At 40.0% G+C, this 9,160-nt stretch overlaps 1 long non-coding RNA gene across 1 annotated transcript; it reads left to right on the top strand.

The window, feature by feature from the left end:
* The first annotated feature begins 2,122 nt into the window (after nt 1-2,122).
* Nucleotides 2,123-2,369, top strand: LOC109518973 (uncharacterized). The gene is made up of 2 exons (XR_002168852.1): nt 2,123-2,205; nt 2,283-2,369. It is a non-coding gene; the product is annotated as an uncharacterized LOC109518973 (long non-coding RNA).
* The last annotated feature ends 6,791 nt before the right edge of the window (nt 2,370-9,160 follow it).

Below are 9,160 nucleotides of genomic sequence, written 5' to 3'. Positions count from 1 at the left end.
AAACGCTTTACTCTCCATGGTCTTTTTTGGGGATAAAAACGCCTTCCTATACATGGTCTTTTTTTTTAGGGAAAAAACACCTTATTATCAAAGAACAACAGAAACAAAAACAGAAGTTCTACCATGACAGAGGAACACGGAACCTACCTGAACTACGCACCGGTGACCCAGTAAGGTACAAAGACAAAACAGGCGCATGGTCACAGAAAGGGATGGTACTGTGTCAGGTCCAACCAAGGTCATACACCGTTCTACGGAGAAACCGTAGAACGGTCTTCTCAAAGAACCAGCCTTAGCAAGTCAAGGAACTGAGACTGTTGAAGGACCTAACACAGCTGAGAGTCCGCCCACTGTAACACCTCAAATTCCAAGACAAGCTGTCGGAAAGTCCTCAAGGAAGGTGAAACCACCTGAGAGACTGATCGAGAACATTTAATGTGTTTTTCTATGTGTTTTTATAATGAAAAAAAAATACATGGTTGTTTTTTTTTTTTTTTTTTTTATTTGGGCTAGAAACGCCTTACTATACATGGTCGTTTTTTCGGCTGAAAACGCCTTACTCTTCATGGTCATTTTTTTTTTAGCTAAAAACACTTTGCTGTACATGGTTCATTTTTTGGATAAAAAAAACGCCTTAATATATATGGCCGTGGTTTTTTTCGGCTAAAAACTCCTTTCTATACATGGCTGTTTTTTTCAGCTAAAAATGTCTTACTATTCATGGTCTTTTTTTCGGCTAAAAATGCTTCACTATACATGGTCTTTTTTGGGGATAAAAACGCCTGACTATACATGGTCTTTTTTTTTCGGGAAAAAAACACCTTAGTATATACATGGTCATTTTTTTCGGTCAAAAACGTATTGCTGTACATGTTCTTTTTTTTCGGCTAAAACGCCTTTCTATAAATGGTCTTTTTTTTCTGAAAAAAATGCCTTATTATACATGGTCATTTTTTTTCGTCTAGAAACGCCTTACTATTCATGGTCACTTTTTTCTGCGAAAAATGCCTTACTGTACATGGTCGTTTGTTTCGGCTAAAAACGCCTTACTGTACATGGTTGTTTTCGTTGTGAATACGTCTTCCTATACATGGTCGTTTTTTGTTGTGAAAAACACCTTCGTATACTTAAAAAATAGTTTACAAAAAAAGCCTTCCTATTAAATGGCTCGTTAAAAAAAACAAACAAAAAAAAAACCTCTCTCATATAAGGAGATTGTAAAATGTACAAAACTGGCCTGGTAGTCGAATGGTTACTGTGTCTACGTCCCAGTGCAGCGGTGCAGCATTCGAATCTGGCTCTGCCCTTCCTTTCTGTTCTCAAAAACAAGCATGGCCATCCATTTTCTGATGCTCTTCTTCGCGCTCACACTCACACCAAGGAACAATTGACAAAATGCTTTCCTCTACATGGTTGCCTTTTTTGGCTGTAAAAAACGCCTTACTATACAGGGTTGTCTTTTTTGAAATGAAATGAACACCTGGCAGAGTTCCCACGGGCAGGGTTCCCACGGGTCCTTAAAGTTAATAAAAATCCATTGTGAAATGATGTTCTTTGTCCTTAATTTTCAGGGAAAACTTCTAAAATCAATAAAAATCCTTAAAAATTAACCTGGGGTGTTCATTTTATTTGTGTATGTCACTTTCCCCACCCTTCCAATTAATAATTTTGTCGGAAAATGCGCCTGGCGCCCTTCCCCTTAAACCATGGTGTTGGGCTGCATATGCCTTCCTGGTTCCCGCTCTGCTTTTCCTGCCATCTCCGATCAGTTCCGATGACGATGACGTGATCACTTCAGGTATTTCGAGCCAATTTGACATACAGTATGTCAAATAAAGGGTTAGCTGATTGCCCCTAATAATAAAAATGTGCCCTTCCTTTCACAGCATTGATTTGAGCACCAGCTCAGTGATGTGTGGCTTTCTGTTCATTAAATCCACCGTGAATCCCCTGCTGAATGGAGAAAAAGTCCTTAAAAAGGCTAAATTAGCCCTCAAAAGTCCTTAAAAGGTCCATAAATAAAAAGCAAGCGGAAGAGTGGGAATCTTGATCGGCGTTTTTAGCCGAAAAAAACAAAAATGAATAGTAAGGCGTTTTTAGCCGAAAAAAACGACCATGTATCGTCAGGCGTTTTTCACAAAAAAAAAAATCGACCATGTATAGTAAGGCGTTTTTAGCCGAAAAAAACCGACCATGTATAATGAGGTGTTTTTGGCCCCCCAAAAAACGACGATGTATAGTAAGGCGTTTTTGGCCGAAAAAAAATGACCATGTCTTCTAAGGCGTTTCCAGCCGAAATAAAAGACCATGTATAGTGAGGCATTTTTAGCCGAAAAAAAACGACAATGTATAGGAAGGTGTTTTTAGCCCAAAAAAGACAACCCTGTATCTGGTAAGGCATTTTTTTTACAGCCAAAAAAGGCAACCATATGTGGTAAAGCATTTTGTGAATGGATGGCCACGCTTGTTTTTGAGAAAACAAAGGAAGGGCAGAGCCGGATTCCAACGCTGCACCGCTGCACTGGGACATCGACACACTAACCATTCAACTACCAGGCCAGGTATGTACATTTCACATTGTCCCTTTCTGAGAGAGTTTTTTTTTTAATTGAGCGCATTAATAGGAAGGCTTATTTATTTTGTAAACTATTTTTTAAGTATACGAAGGTGTTTTTCACAACAAAAAACGACCATGTATAGGAAGGCGTTTTTCATAACGAAAACGACCATGTTTTTAGCCTCCAAAAAACGACCACATACAGTAAGGTGTTTCTAGCCAAAAAAAACGACCATGTATAGTAAGGAGTTTTTAGCAGAAAAAAAATGACCATGAATAGTAAGGCATTTCTAGCCGAAAAAAAACGACCATGTATCGTAAGGTCTTTTTTTTCCCGAAAAAAAAGACCATGTATAGTAAGGCGTTTTTTTTATCCCAAAAAAATCACCCATGTATAGCAAGGTGTTTTTAGCTGAAAAAAACGACTATGTACAGTAAGGCGTTTTTGACCGAAAAAACGACCATGTATAGTAAGGCGTTTTTAGCCCCCCAAAAAACGACCATATACAGTAAGGCGTTTTTAGCCGAAAAAAACAAACATGAATAGTACGGTGTTTCTAGCCGAAAAAAACGACCATGTATAGTAAGGCTTTTTTTTCAGAAAAAAAAAAACGACCATGTATAGTAAGGCGTTTTTTCCCCGAAAAAAGACCATGTATCGTAAGGCATTTTTTATCCAAAATATCACCCATGTATAGCAAGGCGTTTTTAGCTGAAAAAAACAACCATGTACAGTAAGGCGTTTTTGACCGAAAAAAACGACCATGTATAGTAAGGCGTTTATTACCGGAAAAAAAGACCATGTTTCAGTCAGGCGTTTTTAGCCCCAAAAGAAAGACCATGTAAAGCAAGACGTTTTCAGCTGAAAAAAACGACCATGTACAAAATGTTCTATTTGACAGCAACATGGCCATGACGTCAGACGAGCGCCTCTATTTGGAGATGGGCTGGCAGAGTGATTTGATGCCATTTTGGCAGACTTACGTATATCCAGGTAATGGAATGAGGACACTTGAGAAACCGTTATTAAATACGGTGTGTCAGTGTCCCAAGCATTGGGACATACAAGAGATGACAAACAATAATGTGACTGAGCAGAGAGCAGTTTTCTGAAATGTACCCGGAAGCAATGCTCCCTCTAATTTTTCATGTGTCTAAGCATTCACACGAACCCCCTCAGCACTCTTTGGAACTGTCTAAATAAAAAGTTACATGACGTAGGTATGTTATGAAAAAAATTCAAACCACCTGCATATCAAAATAGAACATTTGACTGAATAGAGATTTTTGACACTAATAAAATCAGCCATTGTTGTTACTTTTATTGTAGCATAATTAATTAAGTCTCAATCCAGTCTGTATAAACATTGTCCCACATTGTCCACTCATACAGTAATAGCAAATATGTAATAAAAAAAAAACACACACACACAAAAATTTCTAGTCACCTTAACTCTGAAATGCATGAAAAAGCCTCATTTAAGAGGCTCATAAACTATGCCCAGTGTGTGTGTGTGTGTGTGTGTGTGTGTGTGTCAATATATTCTTCAAACTATTGTGGAACAACTGAGTGAACACCTGCTGTCGCGCTACTGAACCTGTAATGGGAGTGGGAGTGTTGTCCTGTTTGTAGTTTAAACTGGGGTGGAAATGATGATTGTAGAAATGTAATGTGTGTCACCGTGTTCTCTGAGAAGCTGAGAGCAGTGCACGATTGCTCAACCGTGCAGCTTTATGGGAACATTGCCTCGAACCCATGTTGGTGGAACTCTCCATCACTAACGAGAATAAACTCCTCCTTCTTAAATGAGCAAAGCCAGCGCTTTTTTGTTTTGTTTTGCAACGGTGACAGATACATCTTGTCGAGGTGCAGTCTATCTCCCATCTAAACCAGTGGCAGAATTCTCTGCGTTTACTTCCTGGTATGCTGAGAACTTCCAAATATGAGCACATTGGCAAACGGGGTGCCATCACCTTTCCGCACTCCCACGCGACCCTTTCACACTGAGCAAGTGCTGTGCGAGAAGGGCTTAAACCTTCAAAATGCTACTTTCACATACTCTGAACCAGTCATTGGCCAGCAACATGTCCTAGCTCCAGTCATACACAAGTACCTGGACAACTGAAGACCTGTTCTCAAACAAAAAAACAACTTAATTCAAATAAACAATGGGTACTCATTGGATATGTCCAAACCATCTCAATCGGGCCTCTCTGACTTTCTCTCCAAAACCTCTAACATGAGTTGTCCCTCTGATGTCCTAATTCCTGATCCTATCCAACCTGGTCACTCCCAAAGAGAACATCTTCATCTCTGCTACCTCCAGCTCTGCCTCGTGTCTTTTCTTCAGTGGCAGAAGCTGTTTAAGTGTCTGCTGGATTTGGTGCGCAATGGGTTCAATGAAAGCTAATAAATAAATAAATAAATATACAAACACACTTTTTTTTTTATTAGAACTTACTGACTGACCACTATCAACATAAAAAAAGTCAGGAATAAATAAAAAAGATTGAAATTCACATTTTACTGCAACTGTGCTTTAATGATAACAATTTTATGCTACAACATAAATTTTTGTTGTGTTTGCATGGCGATGGACAGTAATGTGTGGACTCCCAGCCTGCATCGCATTTTGGGGCTATTTTATCCAATGGTAATCGTGAAATTATAAATATGGTCACATACTGTTCTAAAACCCAATCCATGTATACTGACGGCACATGGCTTGAGCATGGCTCATAAAGGTTATGATCATATCTCGAAAATATCAAAACGTATCCCATGTTCAACTTGCCAACTCATCACTCGCAGAGAAACAACATAATACTCATTCCTTCATTCATTCAGTTTTTCTCAGCTGACTGGGGCATGGGGCGGAGTCCACCCCATTCAATCAGGGTAACACCATTATTTTGTAACCTCATTTACAGCTTCAGCATTTTCTGGTTGGTTGATGTAACTGCCACCCTGCCTTATTACTCGTATGTTAGAACTGCAGGCAAAAAGTCTTGGAACATCCGCAGTAAGTCAATCCAATCAAGACGTCTGAGAGCCTTTGACAAATGTTAAATCTGACCTTCGCCCTAAGGTTACACCCATCAGGAGTGTGAAGCGCTTGATCAATAAATCCTTACGACATTCATTTGGAATATGGATTTCATGAAGGAAATGTTCCTGCAGAAGTAGTGCTAATGCTTGATGACATAATTGAACTGTAGATGAATGTCGAAGCAGAAAATACAACATGATTTAGAGGTCAGTGTCCACATTACCCTCTTAATTTGCGGCATGTTCGAAATGCCAAACCAGTCTGGGTGATTGTGGAGGGGGGAAAAAAACAAAACGAAGCAACATGAGAAGCAAGGAAGCAAGGATGTGCTAACCAGTCGGCCACCGGGCCGGTCCATAAAAAATATATTTCAATATCTATTGTTGTACTCGTGAACACAGGGGGAAAAAGTTGAAGGAACTCAAAATTTCAAGGCAGCAATAAAATTTTAACTTGGGGTAACTCAACAAAATATAGAATAGAGGTGGTTTTATTTTTCTCAAAAGCGTTATTCAGCACTTAGTTGCCATAAATGTCAATCATTCATATTTTAAAGTTGTTCCAATTTAAACGGCTGTTTTAGACCCAAAATATACACGTTGCGTTCTTTCACAGTGAACGCGTCTCCCTTTAATAGTTCAAACATTTTTCCTCACGATTTGTAGAGACGTGTTGGTGAAGATGTTTGAGAATGAGACATAATGAGAGCACTTTAACAAACACTGGATGACAGAAGCAGTGTTGAATTAATGATGGGGTTTGCACCCAATAAGCTTTGGTCCTGTAGTGCTTTTATGATATCCTTTTTGACCAACTACTCTCAGAACACTTTGCTTGATTATAAAAAAAAAAACTAAAATGTTTACATTTTGGGCGGCCCTGGAGGTCCAATGGTTAGCGCGTCGACCTCACCTCGGGTTGAATTCCAGCTCCGGCCTCCCTGTGTGGAGTTTGCATGTTCTCCCCAGGCCCGCATGGGTTTTCTCCGGGTACTCCGGTTTCCTCCTACATTCCAAAAAAGACTCAAATTTGCACCAATGGGCAATTTACACTGGAGTCTTCAATGAAGAAGAATCTTTTTAGAATGTAGGAAGAAGCCGGACTACCCAGAGAAAACCCACGCAAGCACAGGGAAATATGTCACTTCGTTTCTTGCTTGTCACTGGAGAAGTTTGCATAGTTGGAAGAAGTAAACTTTCCTCCCACCAGGTTCATTGTGAATACTTTATTTTTGTTGTGACTCCAGACATATTGATGTGATGACGAGAAGGGAGCAATTGTAATTTCGGAGACTGTGATTTGTGATGCTGCTCAGTTCCTTTTTTAATTTTTAATTTTTTTTTTTAAACAGTGTCAAGTGTGTATATCTCAACGCTTTATTCCTGTAATCTGACATGTGCCACACACTTCACACCTACTTCTTGCTTTTTGAAGTGACTTCCCAATGAGACGCTCTTGCCTAGAAGCTCTTGCTTCCATTCCATCATCATTAAGCTAAATTCATTACTTCCACAAAAGGCCACAGTCTGTTTTCACTTAGTGTCCTCCCTGCAGTGCATGTCACCACAAAGCTACTTCACACAATCGCAGGGCATTCGGATAATTCAAATTGAAATTCTGGGACATATTTCTTAATTAAGAACTAATCTAATGAAGTGTGATAGCAAGACAGAAGTTTCCTTGAAGCAAAGGGAGGCCTTTTGTCTTGAGGTGATTAATGGACTCCAGAGGGAAAGAAAATATAATTGGCTGCCCGTCCCTCGTAGCTGTCGAACATTGCAGGTTGTTTGCCTGTCGGAGCAAAAGTGTTGATGTGCGACTGAAAGCCACGTCTCGTTCAGTCACATTTACATTACGTCAACACTCTCAGGCCATCATGTTTAATGCACGCAACCACTTCGCTTTAAGACAGACGGTCACTTGACGCACCAATCTCAGTTGCAGTGCAGTCGATGAAATTACTCATTCACTCCCTAAGACGTTTTTAAATGTCTTTTCAGACTTGGTCCAGAATTGGCTGGTACTGAATGAGTTAAACTCCGTACGCTCCTCTTGGTTTTTGTTCAGTTTACTGACAATTAAATCAATGATACACATAATTAATGCAAAAATGACACAAGCAAGAATGCGGCTAATAAAATAACAAACGTAGTGAGAGATAACAGAGAAAGCGAGCAAGAGAGAGGAAAAAAAAACAAACTGTGGCTCTACCCCTTGTTACCTGACCGCATCACATCCGTGCACCACGCAGATCCTTCCGCCTAAAAGGCGGTCAAATAGGTATTTATGTGCTTTGAAAATAATAAAACCACAAGGTGATCGTCAATAGGATGAAAGCTATAGGAAACGTTACATCCTATAAAATACCCACACACATTTTAAATGCGATCATTCCAAACTATCGATGCAACTTTCCGATATACGGCTCATATAACATGTGAAGAATAAAGCTGTATCTCTTTACTTGTCCTTCTCCCCTTCTTGCTTGGAATGGTCCGGAATAATCAACGCCGACTCTGGTGAGAGACGTATGGTCAGGTAGGCCGTTTGGCAGATCTGCCATGTAGTTTTTTTACCGGTGACACATTTGTACAGAACTTTCTGAACAGTTCCTGCGATCCAAAATCTTTGACAAAGATTAGCCATCATGTGATTCCTTCCGGCGTGAACTGGAATGTCATGAACGTATCTCAGCACAAGCTTTGTGATGTGTGAGTCCTTGGGCTTGCTGTCTGGAATTCTCAGGCATGGCTGCACGACTCAACCTTCCGCCAACCCTCATAACACCATCTTGAAGTACTGGATTCAACTTGTAAGGTGACCTACTTTTCTTTGCTCTTTGATATTCTTCTGGCATAGCTAAATCTTTGAAACTTTGCTTTTGACAGTACTTCACAATTTCGATGTCTGCTTTTTAGCCAAGTCGTCACAAGTTAGATACTTTCCCTTGACTGTTTTATTGAATATAAACATCTTGCCTTCTTCACCTTATGTGATTCATTTCCTTCTTTTTGCCTTCTGTTTGTTCAACAACTCTCTGAGTTATACAAACTAGGCTCCAGCCTGATTCAGTGGAATCGTTGGGCTCTTGTGCCTGAATGACGTGAAATGGAGTCACTCTTTTGACCTCCAGGTCATCTATTATCCACCAGTCCAGGACCTGGATTTTTAGGCCAGTGGTCCTGTGATCTGAGTAAGAAGTTTGGTCCTGAGAGCCAACTGTCGTTTTTCAAAAATGTTTCCACCGTTTGTCCTCTTGAGACGTGATCGGCGGGATTTAGAGCAGTGTTGAAATGTCTCCACTGAGATGTCTGGGGATACTCCAGGATTGCTGCAACCCTGTTTGCAATGAACCGCTTGAATCTAACGCTCTCACTGTTCAAGTACTTAAGCATAGCACAGTGTAAAATATAGACTCCTGAAGCTCCATCTCAAATTCTTTCCTCAGAAGCTGGTCCATCTTTATTGCAACTGTAGGTACAGTTAATTCCATTCTTGGAATAGTTGGAGACTTCAAGGATGCAACCCTTGCCTTTGCCAGGACCAAAATGGA

This window comes from Hippocampus comes, unplaced genomic scaffold, assembly GCF_001891065.2.
Source record: "Hippocampus comes isolate QL1 unplaced genomic scaffold, H_comes_QL1_v1.1 scaffold132, whole genome shotgun sequence".
NCBI lineage: Eukaryota > Metazoa > Chordata > Actinopteri > Syngnathiformes > Syngnathidae > Hippocampus > Hippocampus comes.
This window is presented reverse-complemented; position numbering and strand designations above follow the sequence as displayed.